The sequence below is a fragment of the Ranitomeya imitator genome, chromosome 1 (genome assembly GCF_032444005.1).
Source record: "Ranitomeya imitator isolate aRanImi1 chromosome 1, aRanImi1.pri, whole genome shotgun sequence".
In the NCBI taxonomy this organism is placed as follows: domain Eukaryota; kingdom Metazoa; phylum Chordata; class Amphibia; order Anura; family Dendrobatidae; genus Ranitomeya; species Ranitomeya imitator.
This window is the reverse complement of record NC_091282.1, coordinates 220,324,050-220,345,689: the sequence shown is the minus strand read 5'-3', so window position 1 is coordinate 220,345,689 and position 21,640 is coordinate 220,324,050.

Sequence of the window (21,640 nt, the reverse complement as noted above, 5' to 3'; positions counted from 1 at the left end):
GGGACATATTCGCCCATCGTCATCACCACTGGGAGCAGGGTTCTTTTTTGTAGCCAAGAAGGATGGTTCGCTGAGACCGTGTATTGATTACCGCCTTCTTAATAAGATCACTGTTAAGTTTCAGTATCCCTTGCCATTGTTATCTGACTTGTTTGCTCGGATTAAGGGGGCTAGTTGGTTCACTAAGATAGATCTTCGTGGTGCGTATAATCTGGTGAGAATCAGGCAAGGAGATGAATGGAAAACGGCATTTAATACGCCCGAGGGTCATTTTGAGTATCTAGTGATGCCGTTCGGACTTGCCAATGCTCCATCTGTTTTTCAGTCTTTTATGCATGACATCTTCCGTGAGTATCTGGATAAATTCCTGATTGTTTACTTGGATGACATTTTGATCTTCTCAGATGATTGGGAGTCTCATGTGAAGCAGGTCAGAATGGTTTTCCAGGTCCTGCGTGCTAATTCTTTGTTCGTGAAGGGATCAAAGTGTCTCTTCGGTGTGCAGAAAGTTTCATTTTTGGGGTTCATCTTTTCCCCTTCTACTATCGAGATGGATCCGGTTAAGGTCCAAGCCATCCAGGATTGGACTCAGCCAACATCTCTGAAAAGTCTGCAAAAATTCCTGGGCTTTGCTAATTTTTATCGTCGCTTCATCTGTAATTTTTCTAGCATTGCCAAACCATTGACCGATTTGACCAAGAAGGGTGCTGATTTGGTTAATTGGTCTTCTGCTGCCGTGGAAGCTTTTCAGGAGTTGAAGCGTCGTTTTTGTTCTGCCCCTGTGTTGTGTCAACCAGATGTTTCTCTTCCGTTCCAGGTCGAGGTTGATGCTTCTGAGATTGGAGCAGGGGCGGTTTTGTCACAGAGAGGTTCTGGTTGCTCAGTGTTGAAACCATGTGCGTTCTTTTCCAGGAAGTTTTCTGCTGCTGAGCGTAATTATGATGTGGGCAACCGAGAGTTGCTGGCCATGAAGTGGGCATTCGAGGAGTGGCGTCATTGGCTTGAAGGAGCTAAGCATCGCGTGGTGGTATTGACTGATCATAAGAACCTTACTTATCTCGAGTCTGCCAAGCGCTTGAATCCTAGACAGGCCTGTTGGTCGTTATTTTTTGCTCGCTTCGATTTTGTGATTTCGTACCTTCTGGGCTCTAAAAATGTGAAGGCGGATGCTCTGTCTAGGAGTTTTGTGCCCAACTCTCCGGGTTTATCTGAGCCGGCGAGTATCCTCAAGGAAGGAGTCATTGTGTCTGCCATCTCCCCTGATTTGCGGCGAGTGTTGCAAAAATTTCAGGCTAATAAACCTGATCGTTGTCCGGCCGAGAAACTGTTCGTCCCTGATAGGTGGACTAGTAAAGTTATCTCTGAACTTCATTGTTCGGTGTTGGCTGGTCATCCAGGAATCTTTGGTACCAGAGAGTTAGTGGCTAGATCCTTCTGGTGGCCATCTCTGTCACGGGATGTACGTACTTTTGTGCAGTCCTGTGGGATTTGTGCTAGGGCTAAGCCCTGCTGTTCACGTGCCAGTGGGTTGCTTTTGCCCTTGCCGGTCCCGAAGAGGCCTTGGACACATATTTCGATGGATTTCATTTCTGACCTTCCCGTTTCTCAAAAGATGTCAGTCATTTGGGTGGTCTGTGATCGCTTTTCTAAAATGGTCCATCTGGTGCCCTTGGTTAAATTGCCTTCCTCCTCTGATTTGGTGCCTTTGTTCTTCCAGCATGTGGTTCGTTTGCATGGCATTCCTGAGAATATTGTTTCTGACAGAGGTTCCCAGTTTGTTTCAAGGTTCTGGCGAGCCTTTTGTGGTAGGATGGGCATTGACCTATCTTTTTCCTCGGCTTTCCATCCTCAGACTAATGGCCAGACCGAACGAACCAATCAGACCTTGGAAACATATCTGAGATGTTTTGTTTCTGCAGACCAGGATGATTGGGTGTCCTTTTTGCCGTTGGCTGAGTTCGCCCTTAATAATCGGGCCAGCTCGGCTACCTTGGTCTCTCCATTTTTCTGCAATTCTGGGTTCCATCCTCGTTTCTCTTCAGGACAGGTTGAGTCTTCGGACTGTCCTGGTGTGGATTCTGTGGTGGACAGGTTGCAGCAGATCTGGACTCAGGTAGTGGACAATTTGACCTTGTCCCAGGAGAAGGCTCAACTTTTCGCTAATCGCAGACGCCGTGTGGGTCCCCGACTTTGTGTTGGGGATCTGGTTTGGTTATCTTCTCGTCATATTCCTATGAAGGTTTCCTCTCCTAAATTTAAACCTCGTTTTATTGGTCCGTATAGGATTTCTGAGATTCTCAATCCTGTGTCCTTTCGTCTGACCCTCCCGGACTCCTTTTCCATACATAATGTATTCCATAGGTCGTTGTTGCGGAGATACGTAGCACCTATGGTTCCATCTGTTGAGCCTCCTGCCCCTGTTTTGGTGGAGGGGGAATTGGAGTATATTGTGGAGAAAATTTTGGATTCTCGTGTCTCTAGACGGAAACTCCAGTATCTGGTTAAATGGAAGGGTTATGCTCAGGAAGATAATTCCTGGGTTTTTGCCTCTGATGTCCATGCTCCAGATCTTGTTCGTGCCTTTCATGTGGCTCATCCTGGTCGGCCTGGGGGCTCTGGTGAGGGTTCGGTGACCCCTCCTCAAGGGGGGGGTACTGTTGTGAATTCTGTGGCTGAATTCACTCCTGTGGTCACAAGTGGTACTGCAGCTTCTGGGCTTCCTCCCTCAGGTGTTCTGGTGAGCTCGTTGGCTGCCTTGTTATTTAACTCCACCTGATTCTGTCTTCCTTGTTCCTTGTCAATGTTCCAGTGTTGGATCTGAGCTTCTGGATCTTTCCTGTGGCCTGCTGCTCTGCTTAGATAAGTGCTTCTTTGCTTTTGTTGCTGTTTTTTCTGTCCAGCTTGTCTATTCGTTTTTTCTGGAAGCTCTGAGACGCAAAGGGTGTACCGCCGTGCCGTTAGTTCGGCACGGTGGGTCTTTTTGCCCCCTTTGCGTGGTTTTTTACTTTAGGGTTTTTTGTAGACTGCAAAGTTCTCTTTGCTATCCTCGCTCTATCTAGAATATCGGGCCTCACTTTGCTGAATCTATTTCATCCCTACGTTTTGTCTTTTCATCTTGCTAACAGTCATTATATGTGGGGGGCTGCCTTTTCCTTTGGGGTATTTCTCTGAGGCAAGTCAGGCTTGTATTTCTATCTTTAGGCTAGTCAGTTCCTCAGGCTGTGCCGAGTTGCATAGGTAGTGTCAGGCGCAATCCACAGCTGCCTTTAGTTGTGTTTAGGATAGGTTCAGGTATTGCGGTCTACAGAGATTCCACGTCTCAGAGCTCGTTCTATTGTTTTTGGGTTATTGTCAGATCACTGTATATGCTCTGATTACTGGCACACTGTGTTACTGGATTGCCTCCATAACAATGACCCCAAATGACTCTTTTAAGCAGTGTCAGTCCCCACTGACCGAATCCCCACTGACCGAATACCACAGGCGGCGTCACGAATGCAAACTTTATTCAAAACCCCTTTAACGACTTTTCCTTTAACATGGGCGCCCAGGGCCATGGACTGGGTCACCACCACTGTGTCATCCCCTTTAAGTACCGGACCCAGTACCGAGTACCCCACAGCCCTGGCAGGCATTCCATGTTCGTCTATTATACCACCATCTCTGCACGGTGGACCTCGGGTTGTGAAGGCACCTTATTACTACCTTTATATCATTTGGTGCATTATGCCAGCCCTAACATAGTCACACTTAAAAGCCTTGACAGGATGTAAATGAGTTTATTAAAGGGGTTTTCCGGGGCTTTTGTTTCTTCTCCCCTGCTTTTTTTCATGCTCTGTCTATGGAACATTGACAGTGACACCCAACTGGCAAGTAGTTGATAACTACCTGCCTGTTCTGCCCTGCAAGGATTTCTCCTGGTTCTCGCTGCAATTCTCTTGCAGTTTTTTCTCTTCTCTTTTCTATTCTTCTCTGTTGACTTTAAGTTAAATGAAGCAAGAGAATTGCCGCCAGAGCCAGGAGAAATAATTTCAGGGCAGAACAGGCAGGTAATTATTAACTACTTGTTGGTAAGTACTTTATCTCAAAGGAAAAAAAGCCCATGGAACATCTGTACAAGGAAGTCTGGCTCATAGACCAATGTCATGCAAATGCATTCTTATGGTTTGTGCAGAAACAGGTTTGATGCTTTTGGTTTGGTTTGTGCCAGATTATTACATACCATTCTTAGAATCTGATGAGACCACGTGAGCAAGGCCATGAGGAGACCTTCATGTGGTCCTACTCCTAGGAACATGGTATGGGGTGGCATAAAATATCATAGACAGACCCCTCTAACCTACATTCCAGATACACTAACAGCTTAGCTTTACATTGATTTGGTCTTGTAGCCAGTAGTCTGGCCAGTTCTCCAAAGTGTACCAGGAGCTATTTTTCAGCACAATAATCCCAGGCCACATATTGCTCGTGCTACTTTGAACAACTTGTGTGTCCTAAATCTGTTGCAATGGCTTGCAGTATCTCTGGACTTGTCATCATGCATGTTTGAAACATCATTGGCCAGCAATTGTAAAGAGAGCTGACAACAGCAGATCTTCATGATTTGAATGTACAAGTATATAAAGCATGGCATAAAATTCTTCAGAGAATCATTGATAACCTCATTGATAGCTTGTCAAGGCATGTAAGTGCTTTATTTGCATGCAGCACTCATACTCTATACTAAGTAATACCATATGTTTTAAAATTTGATTTCCATTTTGTTATTATTTGCACAACTTTAGCATTTTCTATTGATGCTGTGATTTTCAGACTTCCATAGATTTAACTTTTTTGCCATTGCAATTTCAATGCGTGTCTTTTTTTCCACACTTGATTTACTAATCACATTTGACAACCATAAATGCCACACGTACACAAAAGTCTGATGCCACATTTTTCTTTTTGCATGTGCACCTACCTTAAAAGTATTTTTTATTTCTTTCTTTACAGGGTTGAATAAGATTGTCAAAAGTTAATTATAGTGATGTACAAAATGTATGGTAAAAGATAATTTGGCAAAAGACAGAGTAGAATGAAATAATAAATCATACAACAGCTAAGAATATGGGAGCTTCTAGCAGCAGCAAAAGCACCAAAAGCACCATCGCTACCACTGGCACCAAGCATCCAGGCAGTAGTCCTACCAAAAGTAGACCACAATTGGCCTCCTTTTCCTCTGGCAAGCATATTAGGGGGGAGGAAGCAGAGAGCGTTATGGAATATATGGCACATCACTAATCTTTGTCACAGCAAGATGATGTTAAGACTGACAGCGACACTGTCAGTTTGAGTTACTATTCTGCACAGAATGGAATGACTAATCACAAATGAGCTGTTAGTTACTACTACTACCGGGCTACTATTCGTTTCTATGTTAAGCTCATTTTGACTTTAGTAAGACTGTGTTTGTGTTGAAAAGCTTTCCAAAGTCCTAGAGGTACCTTCACACTGAACAAGTTAACAACAATATCGCTAGCGATCCGTGACGTTGCAGCGTCCTGGATAGCGATATTGTTGTGTTTGACACGCAGCAGCGATCTGGATCCTGCTGTGACATCGTTGGTCAGAGCAGAAAGGCCAGAACTTTATTTTGTCGCTGGATCTCCCGCAGACATCGCTGAATCGGCGTGTGTGACACCGATTCAGTGATGTCTTCACTGGTAACCAGGGTAAACATCGGGTTACTAAGCGCAGGGCCGCGCTTAGTAACCCGATGTTTACCCTGGTTACCAGTGTAAATGTAAAAAAAAACACTACATACTTACATTCCGGGGTCTGTCGCGTCCCCCGGCGTTCTGCTTCCCTGCACTGTGTAAGCGCCAGCCGTAAAGCAGAGCAGTGACGTCACCGCTGTGCTCTGCTTTACGGCCGGCCGACGCTGACACAGTGCAGGGAAGCAGAACGCCGGGGGACGTGACAGACACCGGAATGTAAGTATGTAGTGTTTGTTTTTTTTTACATTTACACTGGTAACCAGGGTAAACATCGGGTTACTAGGCGCGGCCCTGCGCTTAGTAACCCGATGTTTACCCTGGTTACCCGGGGACTTTGGCATCGTTGGTCGCTGGAGAGCTGTCCGTGTGACAGCTCTCCAGCGACCACACAGCGACGCTGCAGCGATCGGAATCGTTCTCTAGATCGCTGCAGCGTCGCTAAATGTGACGGTACCTTAAGAGACCTCAGAATGTTACATACATCGGTTCAGGACAATTGGAGGGTTTGCAGCATTGCAATCCATACCAAATCGATTAGCTGTGAAGACATTTCTTAAAATATTTGTCGAATTTGATTAATTATAATTTCAAGAGAATTGATTATTTCTAGTGCGCATGTTAGGAATGCTTGGAGATTTCAAGAAAAATTGTGAATAAAGCTCTGATCCATAGTACTTAATTCATTATTTGCACTTTTTTGATGCTCTCATAGTGCTGTTGTATAGAAATACTCTTTAAATTCTTGTCAGCTTAAAAAGCTTTCCTAAATGTGTTAAAAGTCACAAGATAAATAAATTAGTAACATTGATTATGAATAGTGAGTTTATTAATTTGAAATTGTCTGTCACCTCCAAAATGAACTACTTAAACATTTATATAGGGAGCTTAGTCAGAATAAAAAATTTTAATCTATAAAGTACTTTAGTGGCAGAGATTGTGACTTTTATTTCATATGCAAATGAGGGTATTTTGGTGCACTGTTGACTTTTCCCCAGGTCAAGGTGAACTGTGCCCTGCATTTTCTCTTCCCTTGATTGATAGCATTCATTCCACATTTCTGCACATGCGCACTGACACTGTAGGAGCCCATCAGTGCTTACATGGTGTTACTGTGGACTCACTCTGATCCTTGGCTCCTTTGTGAATCCACTTAATCACTAGATTTCCAGGTGTATCATACAGAGAATAGTGGCTGCAGACAGAAGCCGGTTATCAGAGTATTTTCACACCCACACTCTGTGCATGCTTGCACCCACACTGTGTGCACACTGCTGATCTCCTGTAGTGTCAGTGTGCATATGCACGATCATGGACTAAACTCAGGCAGCATTCATTCTGGACAAGAGAAATCTTGAAACGTGTTCAGCATGCAAATTGGATGTTAACCCCTTCCCGACCTGTGACACAGCGTATGCGTCATGAAAGTCGGTGCCAATCCGACCTGTGACGCATATGCTGTGTCACAGAAAGATCGCGTCCCTGCAGATCGGGTGAAAGGGTTAACTCCCATTTCACCCGATCTGCAGGGACAGGGGGAGTGGTAGTTTAGCCCAGGGGGGGTGGCTTCACCCCCTCGTGGCTACGATCGCTCTGATTGGCTGTTGAAAGTGAAACTGCCAATCAGAGCGATTTGTAATATTTCACCTAAAAAAATGGTGAAATATTACAATCCAGCCATGGCCGATGCTGCAATATCATCGGCCATGGCTGGAAATACTAATGTGCCCCCACCCCACCCCTCCGATCGCCCCCCCAGCCCCCCGATCTGTGGCCCGCTCCCCTCCGTCCTGTGCTCCGCTCCCCCGTCCTCCTGTCCGCTCCCCCCGTGCTCCAATCACACCCCCCGCGCTCCAATCAAACCCCCCCGCACTCCGATCCCCCCCCGTGCTCCGAACCACCCCCCCTGCACACCGATCCCCCCCCCCTGCACACCGATCCACCCGCCCGCACACCGATCACTCTCCCCCATGCTCCGATCCCTCCCCCCCCGTGCTCCGACGCCCCCCCGTGCCCTGATCTCCCCCCCCTGTGCCCTGATCTCCCCCCCTTATACTTACCGATCCTGGCGGGGTCCGTCAGTCTTCTTCCCCGAGCGCCGCCATGTTCCAAAATGGCGGGCGCATGCGCAGTGCGCCCGCCGAATCTGCCGGCCGGCAGATTCGTTCCAATGTGAATTTTGATCACTGTGATATAATCTATCACAGTGGTCAAAATAAAAAAACAGTAAATGACCCCCCCCATTTGTCCCCCATAGATAGGGACAATAATAAAATAAAGAATTTTTTTTTTTTTCACTAAGGTTGGAGTTAGAACTAGGGTTAGGGTTAGGGGTAGGGTTAGGGTTAGGGGTAGGGTTAGGGGTAGGGTTAGGGGTAGGGTTAGGGGTAGGGTTAGGGTTAGGGTTAGGGTTAGGGGTAGGGTTAGGGGTAGGGGTAGGGGTAGGGTTAGGGGTAGGGTTAGGGGTAGGGGTAGGGTTAGGGGTAGGGTTAGGGTTAGGGTTTCGGTATGTGCACACGTATTCTGGTCCTCTGCGGATTTTTCTGCAGCGGATTTGATAAATCCGCAGTGCTAAACCGCTGCCGATTTATGGCAGATTTACCGCGGTTTTTCTGCGCATTTCACTGCGGTTTTACAACTGCGATTTTCTATTGGAGCAGTTGTAAAACCGCTGTGGAATCCGCAGAAAGAAGTGACATGCTGCGGAATGTAAACCGCTGCGTTTCCGTGCAGTTTTTCCGCAGCATGTGTACAGCGATTTTTGTTTCCCATAGGTTTACATTGAAATGTAAACTCATGGGAAACTGCTGCGGATCCGCAGCGTTTTCCACAGCGTGTGCACATACCTTTAGAATTAGGCTATGTGCACACGGTGCGGATTTGGCTGCGGATCCGCAGCGGATTGGCCGCTGCGGATCCGCAGCAGTGTTCCATCAGGTTTACAGTACCATGTAAACCTATGGAAAACCAAATCCGCTGTGCCCATGGTGCGGAAAATACCGCACGGAAACGCTGCGTTGTATTTTCCGCAGCATGTCAATTCTTTGTGCGGATTCCGCAGCGTTTTACACCTATTCCTCAATAGGAATCCGCAGGTGAAATCCGCAGGTAAAACGCAGTGCCTTTTACCCGCGGATTTTTCAAAAATGGTGCGGAAAAATCTCACACGAATCCGCAACGTGGGTACATAGCCTTAGGGTTAGGGTTGGGTTGGAATTAGGGTTGTGGTTAGGGTTAGGGGTGTGTTGGGGTTAGGGTTGTGGTTAGGGGTGTGTTGCGGTTAGGGTTGTGGTTAGGGTTACGGCTACAGTTGGGATAAGGGTTAGGGGTGTGTTGGAGGTAGAATTGAGGGGTTTCCACTGTTTAGGCACATCAGGGGGTCTCCAAACGCAACATGGCGCCACCATTGATTCCAGCCAATCTTTTATTCAAAAAGTCAAATGGTGCTCCTTCCCTTCCGAGCCCCGACGTGTGCCCAAACAGTGGTTTACCCCCACATATGGGGTATCAGTGTACTCAGGACAAACTGGGCAACAATTACTGGGGTCCAATTTCTCCTGTTACCCTTGAGAAAATAAAAAATTGCTTGCTAAAACATCATTTTTGAGGAAAGTAAAATGATTTTTTATTTTCACGGCTCTGCGTTGTAAACGTCTGTGAAGCACTTGGGGGTTCAAAGTGCTCACCACATATCTAGATAAGTTCCTTGGGGGGTCTAGTTTCCAAAATGGGGTCACTTGTGGGGGGTTTCTACTGTTTAGGCACACCAGGGGCTCTGCAAACGCAACGTGACGCCCGCAGACCATTCCATCAAAGTCTGCATTTCAAAACGTCACTACTTGACTTCCGAGCCCCGACATGTGCCCAAACAGTGGTTTACCCCCACATATGGGGTATCAGCGTACTCAGGACAAACTGGGCAACAATTACTGGGGTCCAATTTCTCCTGTTACCCTTGAGAAAATAAAAAATTGCTTGCTAAAACATCATTTTTGAGGAAAGAAAAATGATTTTTTATTTTCACGGCTCTGCGTTGTAAACGTCTGTGAAGCACTTGGGGGTTCAAAGTGCTCACCACATATCTAGATAAGTTCCTTGGGGGGTCTAGTTTCCAAAATGGGGTCACTTGTGGGGGGTTTCTACTGTTTAGGCACACCAGGGGCTCTGCAAACGCAACGTGACGCCCGCAGACCATTCCATCAAAGTCTGCATTTCAAAAGTCACTACTTCCCTTCTGAGCCCCGACGTGTGCCCAAACAGTGGTTTACCCCCACATATGGGGTATCAGCGTACTCAGGAGAAACTGGACAACAACTTTTGGGGTCCAATTTCTCCTGTAACCCTTGGGAAAATAAAAAATTCTGGGCTAAAAAATTATTTTTGAGGAAAGAAAACGTATTTATTATTTTCACTGCTCTGTGTTATAAACTTCTGTGAAGCACTTGGGGGTTCAAAGTGCTCACCTCACATCTAGATAAGTTCCTTTCGGGGTCTAGTTTCTAAAATGGGGTCACTTGTGGGGGGTTTCTACTGTTTAGCCACATCAGGGGCTCTGCAAACGCAACGTAACGCCCGCAGAGCATTCCATCAAAGTCTGCATTTCAAAATGTCACTACTTGACTTCCGAGCCCCGACATGTGCCCAAACTGTGGTTTACCCCCACATATGGGGTATCAGCGTACTCAGGAGAAACTGTACAACAACTTTTGGGGTCAAATTTCTCCTGTTACCCTTGGGAAAATAATAAATTGCAGGCTAAAAGATCATTTTAGAGAAAATAAAATTTTTATTTTATTTTCATGGCTCTGCGTTATAAACTTCTGTGAAGCACTTGGAAGTTCAAAGTCCTCACCACACATCTAGATTAGTTCCTTTGGGGGTCTAGTTTCCAAAATGGGGTCATATGTGGGGGATCTCCAATGTTTAGGCACACAGGGGCTCTCCAAACGTGACATGGTGTCCGCTAATGATTGGAGCTAATTTTCCATTTAAAAAGCCAATTGGCGTGCCTTCCCTTCCGAGCCCTGCCGTGCGCCCAAACAGTGGTTTACCCCCACATATGGGGTATCAGCGTACTCAGGACAAACTGGACAACAACATTTGCGGTCCAATTTCTCCTATTACCCTTGGCAAAATAGGAAATTCCAGGCTAAAAATCATTTTTGAGGAAAGAAAAATTATTTTTTATTTTCATGGCTCTGCATTATAAACTTCTGTGAAGCACCTGGGGGTTTAAAGTGCTCAATATGCATCTAGATAAGTTCCTTGGGGGGTCTAGTTTCCAAAATGGGGTCACTTGTGGGGGAGCTCCAATGCATAGGCACACAGGGGCTCTCTAAACGCGACATGGTGTCCGCTAACAATTGGAGCTAATTTTCCATTCAAAAAGTCAAATGGCGCGCCTTCCCTTCCGAGCCCTGCCGTGTGCCCAAACAGTGGTTTACCCCCACATATGAGGTATCGGCGTACTCGGGAGAAATTGCCCAACAAATTTTAGGATTCATTTTATCCTATTGCCCATGTGAAAATGAAAAACTGAGGCGAAAAGAATTTTTTTGTGAAAAAAAAAAGTACTTTTTCATTTTTACAGATCAATTTGTGAAGCACCTGAGGGTTTAAAGTGCTCAATATGCATCTAGATAAGTTCCTTGGGGGGTCTAGTTTCCAAAATGGGGTCATTTGTGGGGGAGCTCCAATGTTTAGGCACACGGGGGCTCTCCAAACACGACATGGTGTCCGCTAACGATGGAGATAATTTTTCATTCAAAGAGTCAAATGGCGCTCCTTCCCTTCCGAACCTTACCATGTGCCCAAACAGTGGTTTACCCCCACATGTGAAGTATCGGTGTACTCAGGAGAAATTGCCAAACAAATTTTAGGATCCATTTTATCCTGTTGCCCATGTGAAAATGAAAAAAATTGAGGCTAAAAGAATTTTTTTGTGAAAAAAAAGTACTTTTTCATTTTTACGGATCAATTTGTGAAGCCCCCGGGGGTTCAAAGTTCTCACTATGCATCTAGATAAGTTCCTTGGGGCGTCTAGTTTCCAAAATGGGGTCACGTGTGGGGGAGCTCCAATTTTTAGGCACACGGGGGCTCTCCAAACGTGACATGGTGTCCGCTAAAGAGTGGAGCCAATTTTTCATTCAAAAAGTCAAATGGCGCTCCTTCCCTTCCAAGCCCTGCCGTGCGCCCAAACATTGGTTTACCCCCACATATGAGGTATCAGCGTACTCAGGACAAATTGGACAACAACTTTCGTGGTTCAGTTTCTCCTTGTACCATTGGGAAAATAAAAAAAATGTTGCTAAAAGATAATTTTTGTGACTAAAAAGTTAAATGTTCATTTTTTCCTTCCATGTTGCTTCTGCTGCTGTGAAGCACCTGAAGGGTTAAAAAACTTCTTGAATGTGGTTTTGAGCACCTTGAGGGGTGCATTTTTTAGAATGGTGTCACTTTTGGGTATTTTCATCCATATAGACCCCTCAAACTGACTTCAAATGTGAGGTGGTCCCTAAAAAAAATGGTTTTGTAAATTTCGTTGTAAAAATGAGAAATCGCTGGTCAAATTTTAACTCTTATAACTTCCTAGCAAAAAAAAATGTTGTTTCCAAAATTGTGCTGGTGTAAAGTATACATGTGGGAAATGTTATTTATTAACTATTTTGTGTCACATAACTCTCTGGTTTAACAGAATAAAAATTCAAAATGTGAAAATTGCGAAATTTTCAAAATTTTCGCCAAATTTCCGTTTTTATCACAAATAAACGCAGAATTTATTGACCTAAATTTACCACTAACATGAAGCCCAATATGTCACGAAAAAACAATCTCAGAACCGCTAGGATCCGTTGAAGCGTTCCTGAGTTATTACCTCATAAAGGGACACTGGTCAGAATTGCAAAAAACGGCCAGGTCATTAAGGTCAAAATAGGCTGGGTCATGAAGGGGTTAAAGCAATACAGTTAGTCATTGGCCATACCAAGGGTCTATTAAAGTATCATCATTTGCACATAAATGTTTAAGCAGATTAATTTGCATTTTGGGGGTGAGAGATTCACCTTAAATGCCTTCTCATTTCATGCTGAAGTGTGAAGTAGGTGGTCCTTTCCAGTGATTGTCTTACCTTTATGGGTGTGCATACAGAGATCAGTGTTATTTTCTGAGTTGACTCCTAATTCAGAGGTGAATCAAGGTTTTCCTGCACCCAGGGCTAAAATTCAATTTTGTGCTCCTCCCTTCATACTGCTAAAGAGTAACTGTCTGCTTAATTTTTTATTTATAAATGAATAGCACACATGAATATAAGCAACTTTGCAATATCAATGTGCTTCTTTCTTGGACAGGATTATTCATTTATTTTCAAAATTATAATTTCTTACATAAAATCTGTATTCAGTGAAGACAGATTGCTATATTACTGAGATATAAAATGGCAGCTACTACTGATAAGATTCTAGATACTGGAGAGGGGAAGCTCTGGCTCTAGCTCCTCCTCCTCTTCCCTCTTTCCATATACATAAAATCTTATCAGCTTCAGCTGTCATCTTTCATCTCAGTAATGTAATAATTAGAATTGAGTGGACCTTTTAAGGTTTGGTTCTGTTATGTCTGCCGAACTTGCCGATGTACGCTGAACTTAGCCAAACGCCATTGAATTCAATTGGAGACAAAACCAAACACAAAGACAACACCTTCAAAATGGCCCAAAAGCTGCCCAAACAGCTCAAATTAGGGGCAAACAGCAGGAAAAGTGGCATCAATTAACCCATCTATTGCGCTATAAGTAAATAATTTTAAAAAAGTTGTTGTAAGCTCCCCTGTATTTTTGATAACCAGCCAGGCAAAACTGACAGCTGCGGACTGCAACCCTCAACTGTCAGCATTAGCAAGTCTGGTTTTCAAGAATAGAGGGGTCACCATGCCATATTTTTTAATTATTTAAGTGAATAATTTAAAAAAACGGCATGGGGTCCCCTCATTTTAGAGAACCAGCCAAGTTAAAGCAGTTGGGCTGGCTGATATTCTCAGACTTGTATGGGGCCATGGATATTGCCACCCAGCCTAAAAATAGCAGCCCGCAGTCACTGAAGAAAAGGAGCATCTAAGATATTTCCCTGCTCTTCCCACTTGCCCTGGTGCAGTGGCATCTGGGGTGATAGGGGGTTGATGTCACCTTTGTATTGCCAGGTGATATCAAGCCCAGAGGTTAGTAATGGGGAGGCATCAATAAGACACCCCATTAATTACCCCATAGTGATATTGTATAAAAAAACACACACCCAGAGTAAAATCCTTTAATTGAAAGAATGACACAGGCTCATTTAATGAATTTAAATTAAACCATCACCCAGTCCACTGAAGCCAATGTCTCATGCAACAGAATTAAAATAATTAGCAACAATATTCCTCATCTGTATGCCAAGAAGGTAAAAATTCATCTGTCTCTTGATGAATCTAGCTCTGCTATATCTTGATGGCAGGCTGCATTGTTGTATGATGTGACTATACAGCCTTCCACCTAGTAGAGACACTGAGCAGTATGTGCTAGCACTGCTGTCTTACTGTGACCTGAATGACATCTTCGTGAGCATGAGAAATTTTTCACGCTCGTGGTGACATCAGAAAGGTCCTGGGAGTTCACAGCCAAGGAACTCAGTTCAACTCATTGACATCAGCGTGAGCACCATTACAACTTTTCCCATGGTGCTTGCACTATTGTCAATGAGTTGAACTGAGTTCATTGACTGTGAACTACTAGGATCTTTCTAAGGGCATCGGGAGTGTGTGAACTTTCTCATGCACCAATGTCAATCAGGTCATAAGAGTTCATTACCATGTGCCCATGAGCACATGCTGCTCAGTGTCTCTGCTGCATAGCAAGCTGTATAGTCACATCATGCAACAATGCAGCCTGCTATCTGGATGTAGCAGAGCTAGACCCGTCGTAAGACAAATAGATTATTCTCAGCGGACTGGTGAGGAATATTGTTGTTTATTATTTTAATTCTGTTACAAGAGACTTTGACTTCAGTGGAATTAGTCACAACGTGAGTATGGTTTAACTTAGATTCAATAAAGGAGTCTGAGTCATTCTTTCAATTCAAGGACATTATTCTCTGTGTGTTTTTTTTTATACAATATCACTATGGGATTAGTAATGGGGGCATCTCATAGACACTTCTCCATTACTAACCTCTGAGATTGATGTCACCTGATAATACAAAGGTGAGATCAACCCTGCCTACTATCACCCCACTTGTCACTACACCAGTGGGTGAAGCCTTACAAAGTGCCATATGTCTCCTGGGCTGCAAGCCTACAATTTGAATGAGCAAGTAGAATTGGATGAGAACACTTGCAGGTCAGTGGGAAGAGTGCAGTGTCAGAGTAGAGGGAGTCACACCCTTCAAATCAGCTTAGCACCTAAATTTGCCTCCAGTTGACCTGCAGGTGTTCTCATCCAATTCTACTTGCTCATTCAAATTCTACGCTTGCAGCCTTGGAGAGACATGTTTGTCCATTATTGTAGGCCTTTTAGCCTTAAAGTGGCATGTACAGTAGGATATGGAAGGGTTATGGTATGACCCGTCAGAGAAGTGTCACCTTGCCGTGATTGACAGGCACACATGAATTGGCCAATTTATGCACTAAGAGCCTTCGCTTTTTTTGTAAGTATATCTTGCTGAGGGACAATGCAGTTCGAGGTTATTTCCATTGACTCTATGTCTTGGCATCCACATAGTGTTGCTGTGCTTTCTATACATTAGTGCTTAGGATAGAGACAGTTACTGTAGGCACAGTAGGGTAAGATACAGTTGATATCTAAGGGAAAAGCCCAGATTGGGAGGGGCTAGGGCAAGTAGAAAAGGGAACTAATTCCTAGTTTAGTCAGTAATTAAGAGTAATTAAGAGTTTGTGCAAGTGTACGTGAGAGACATGTTTGAGCTCAAGTAGTAATGGGCTGTAGGCTGTGAAGTGCATATTGTTCTGGCGGTATGAGGTCGCACCAAATATCCTGCAAAAATTCTTGCAACGTCCGGGGCCCACGGCCCAAACTAGGCACTGAGGAGAGTGCCTTAATCAGTTCCATACAAATAAAGCTGGACTTGGAACCAGTGAGGGAAATGTGGCCATTCTCTGGAATTTTGCGGTGACAGACTGAGAATCCCTATGGCTAACAGTTCCTACTGTATGAAAGTAGTTATAGTCCAAGCTGTACTCAAGAAAATGCTTTAAATGTACTGTGTTAATGCAACAAGAACAGAATGGTGCTGTGCTGTGCCAGATACTGTGTGTTAAAGACTGATGTACTTGAGCTGTCCAGTAAAGTTGAACTTGTTAAAATGGACCGAGTGTCGCCTTATGTGTGTGCGGCTATTTCTGGAATCAAGGACATGGAGACAGTGAAGGCCTCCAGCCTGCAAGTGAGTACAATGCAATATACACAGCACCAAACTTATTGTCATGCTCACGCCCTGACAGGGTGTGAGCCAGGGGGATTGTAGACCCACTGTGCCACAAACCAGACTACCCTGGAAGGGGTGTGACTAGGACAGCTGCCTTGGTTTTCACTGGAGCCTCTGAAGGTGAGGTCAGGCTTGTGCGGCAGGCAGCTGCCAGGTGCCACTCCAGAGTGGTATCTGACTGTGGCTACTGATCCCACTTGGGAGACAGGAACACTAGGACAGGTGCGGATGACAGGCAGGACTGGCAGATGAGCACTGCTGAAACTTGGACAAGTGGGCAAGCGGGCACAGCTGAGACACAGGGCAAACAGGCATGACTGAGATACAGGGCAAGCAGGCACAGCTGAATCACAGGGCAAGCAGAAACAGCAGAGACACAGCACAAGCAGGCACGGCAGAGACACATGGCAGGCAGGCATGTCAGAGACACAGGGCAGGCTGGCATGGCAGAAACACAAGGCAAGCTGGCACAGCAGAGACACAGGGCAGGCTGGCATGGCAGAGACACCGGGCTGGCAGGAATGGCAGAGACACAGGGCTGGCAGGAGTGGCAGAGACACAGGGCTGGCAGGAACGACAGAGACACAGGGCAGGCTAGCACGGCAGAGAAAAAACAGATAGAAGTAGTGTATGAATTAGGTAGGATCACACAGGAGAAGAATTGCAAGACTGTGGAGAAGAGCAGCAAGAGGTTTTGCAGAAGCAGGAACAAAGCAGGGCTGAACAACAAGGTAAGTGGAGAGGAACTGCAGCAAGAGGTTCTGCAGTAGCATGAACAAAGCAGAGCTGAACCGCAAGGTATGCAGAGAAGAGCTGCAGCAAGAGGTTCTGCAACAGCGGGAGCAAAGCAGAGCTGAAAGAGATCAGAACCACAGGAGTGCGGAGCAGAGGTAAAGCTGCAAGAGAGCGGAGCCCAGGCAAAGAAAGAGGACACATGGAAAGACACATCAGGGAAAGAAGCCACAGACAAGGAGAAAGGGAGACAGAGATAGGACAAAGTTCAGACAAGGTAATGGAATGAGACAAGGCACAAGAACAAAGAGACAGGGACCAGTATATTCTGCCTCCTGGATGGCAGACAGACCAAAACAAAGCAAAACAAGGACACAGACACTGAGACCAGGATATACAGCCTCCTGGAGGGAAGACCAGCACGAACAAGGCAAAGCTAAGAGTAGAGCCTCCGGAGAAGGAGGAACACAGAGCAAGGCCTGGCAGCTCAGAAGCAGTCACTAACTGAGTTTAGACATTGCACAAGCCCAGTCCACAGGGTGGAGCTGCCCTAAATACTGGAGGCCTCTTGGTGATTGGTCAGGAACAGATATGTACCATTGACCTTCACACTGGAACAGAAACCTGTAAGTCGATTTGCTAAACTCTAGTCCCAACTGTCCCGGATACAGCGGACAGTACTAGAATTGAGTTACATCCATTTGTATATTAGCCTTATGGCATTTGGGCTGCTACAATAGCGTTCAGTATTTGAGGCAGGAAGCTGGTAAATGTTCATTTTACATATACTTTAGCACTTTTAGTGATTTGCAGTTCCATTGAGACTGCTTTTCTCTAGCACTGAGCACTTTAGTCGTGACTTTGGTACATGTTCATAATTGGTTGTATATATATTTTTTCCAGCGCCTTTATTTCATAGCCCATGCCATTGTATGGCAATTTCTTTATTGTTTCTTATGTTGGTCCGTTGCTGTTTGTTTTTATTGAGTTTTTCTGTATCTATATATCCGTTGGGCTCATCAATTTTTGTTCTTTATTGTTTCTTTAATAAAATTTTGTTATACAATTTTTATCTTCGTATGCCTCGTTTTTTCTCCCTTCTGTTCTGGGGAAATGAGTATATTATTTAGTACTAGAATTGAGTCTACACCCTATGGTCTCAGGCATCTAAATTTCTCTCACTACCAACAACCCTCTGACACCTCCTCCTGCCAGGGTAGAAAGAAATGATAAATGGGCGTGGATTGGGGTGAGATCAAAATTTGCATGATTTGTCCCTCTTTCTTTTCTTCAAAAGTTAAAGTTAAAGTTGGGGGGTATGATTATACTATTCTTCAAAACTGTAATAGATTTACTAAATCCTCTAGTGGCAGCCGTATTAAGTGTCCTCGTTATACATTTTGTGACAGAAGAGCTTATGTTGCAGAAAGCTTATCAGAAATTTACTGCATATTATTTAATTGAAAATGAATTCTTTTGTTTGCATGTGCAATTAACAAGAGGTTTGTATCAGATTTGAGCAAGCTAATGGAATTATGTATTAATGATTATGTGTACTTACAGTATTAAGCCAGCACTGCCAGAAGATGACTAAAAGGTCAGAACTCAATACTAACTCTCCTCTGGCTGTTGCTGAATATATCTGACTAGAAGTTTAAATAAATCTGGACTAATGCTAATTCAAAAAGCCCAAACTTTTTCTTAATTTACACAAATTGAGCAAATTTTACCCTAACATTTTCCCCTTTTAACACTCAACCCCCCCCCCCCCGAGTTGGGCACAGACTGCCTGTCTCCTTGTATCTTGCTATCATTACACAAGCAATCAAGAAACATTCAACGAATTAATGCAATCCCTTAAAGGGGTATTTTCAAGTAGTCTCTAAAGAATTTCAGAACACGTTCTTCTTATTTTTCTCACTCCCTGGGATCTAGCACTCACATTCTTGAGTGACAGCTCTAATGAATAGTAAAACTTTAATATTTGTAGAACTATAAAGCTCAGTACAAGTTCTGCTCTAACACATTCAGCCATCAGTGCTTTGCTACAGAGTGAGACTGTTATGCTAGGATTTGCAGAGAGATAACAAGGCATTTGAAGGAGCACAGAGCTCTGATCAGTGTGACAGCAGAGTGCCCAGATTATCAGACATCCTCTGAAAGCTGTATCTCTTCAGAAGATGAGAGAAAAGAAGGGAGGGGAGGAAGGTGAGCAGCTAACTGCTGTAAAGAGATCAATGAGCTGGAGAAGGCTGACTGGGATATTAAGAGTTAACCTTTTTCCTGGAATATAACTACTATAACTTTTGGTCTAGAAGCCAGACTCCATGGAAGTGAGCTGTACACTATAAAAGATAAAAGCTGTCATTGCAGGCAATAGAAAAAGCAAGTCAATTGCAAACCTGCTTAATTTCATGCTATCTAAATAAATAAAACAATTTAAGATCTTGAGAATACTCCTTTAAGCCTTCACCTTCATGGCATGTAACATAACTTTACATCATATATTGTGTCAATGCCTTTGATGTTTTGGTCCCTGGCCTCTAACAGTTCCCTCCACCCACGGTTATTAACATGTTAAAGGCTGCTTTCAATCTCTGACAATGGCATTTAACATGCGCCGACAGGAGGGGCTCATCATTCCACACTCCCATCTGCGCTCCCGTGATGTGATCGCAGGGTGATGATTGGTTGTCATGACAGCCAGGGGTCTGCTGATGACTCTTTGCTTACCATTATTGTCCTCCTGTGAAAGCCAGCCTGTGGGGTGATTTTAGCTATGCATAGCAATACTGATGTTTAGTAAAAGCGGTCAGATGACCACAGCTTCAAGTCCCCTAATAGGTGTATTTAATACAATAAAAAGTGAAAAAAAGTTTTACAAAATCTGAAAAAATACAAAAACACACAAAAGTTCAAATCACCCACTTTTTGTCCCATTAAAAATAAAACAAAAATAATACACATATTAATGTATTGCTGAGTTTGTAACAGTTTGATCTATCAAAATATAAACTAAATTAAACCGAGAGCTGAACGGTGTAATGAGAAAAAAAAAAAAATTACGGATTTTTGGACTCTGCTACATTGTAATAAAATACAATAAGAGGCAGTCAAAACATTGTACCAAACTCAAAATGGCATAAGTAAAATCTTCAGATCAGGGTGCAAAAAATAGCCTTTACACGGCCCCCATATCCTGAAAAATATAAATGTTATGGGTCTTGGAAAATGGCAATAAAAGCAGAAATAAATGTTTTACAAATTTCTTAAAATTTTTTTTACCACTTAAAAAAAAATCCAACAAAACATTTGTGAAATTGCACTTTATTTGCAATATCAACACATTTAGATTTTTTTCCATTTTCTAGAAGACTATAAAGTAGAATGAATGCGGTTTTTCAAAAGTACAACTCATCCCGCAAAATACAAGCCCTCATATGGTTATATTGACAGAAAAATAAAAAGGTTATGGTTCTCTGAAGAAGGGGTGGAAAAAACTAAAACAAAAAGACAAAAATGACATGTCCTGAAGGTATTACATTTTATCTAATACAAAGTAAGACAGCAAGCTGTTTTAAGGAACAGTGAACCCCCTTCCCCTACTGGGCCCTTTTGTAGCTGTACAGGTTGCACTTATAGTATGTAATTTTATCTTATAACACTGTTGCGGCTTTAATACCAGGAGTAAATATGACATACATTCTGTTCTGAACAAAGCCACTATGGAAGACTATTATCACTAATAACATTATACTGGTCTAAAATAATACTTCATAAGACATCTCCGAAGAGGGGACATACCACCCTCACATTGAACATATGGGAATAATTATTGCTGGAGAAGAGAAAAATTAAATATGACTGGTGACGTGGGAGTGAGCTGACACTTCACCCTCCATTGAAATAAGAACCTTCTGTAGTGACCAGGTAATTATAACAGGATTGACTGGGATCCATTTAGAGGTAGCATAGAGGTGGGTAAGTACACATCCCAGGGATAGAGCTTCCTCTGATCAAAGCATTGTTCTGTGACCTTTTGGAAACAGTGGTCAGTGATGAATATTGGCTGTGAGCCATAATCATCAACATTAACAGAAATAAATACTTGAAATAGATGACTCTATTTGTAATGACTCTATATAATATGAGTTTCACTTTTTGTATTACAGAACTGAAATAAATTAACATTTTGATGATATTCTAATTTTGTGAGAAACACCTGTGTATATATATTCCATGCATTGAAATTGGAGGGATATGAACACTTCACTGGGAGTTCCCCAATAACTGGCCTAATAATGGAAGCAGCTATGGCCTCGTCCATTGCTCATCAATCAATTGCGTAATTTCCTGACAACTGGAGGCAGCGGAGTTGTGTCTCTGAGAAAAACTGATGGCAGCATGGGATCTGTGGAACTCCCCGGCTCATATCTGTGACACTCGGAAGTGTTATTATTGTTTTTACATGTCCCCGGCCCCGCTTAATTGTAAAATGCTGTGAATATGTTTCCGCTATATAACAAAATTATTATTATTATTATTATATTCATAATATTTCTTTGGAAAGAAGCAAATTATTACCAATAATGGGCCACACATGACCACTACCATTACCCGTACATAGAGAATACATAATACTTTTATGAAGTTAACACACTAAACAAAAACAATATTACAACTATA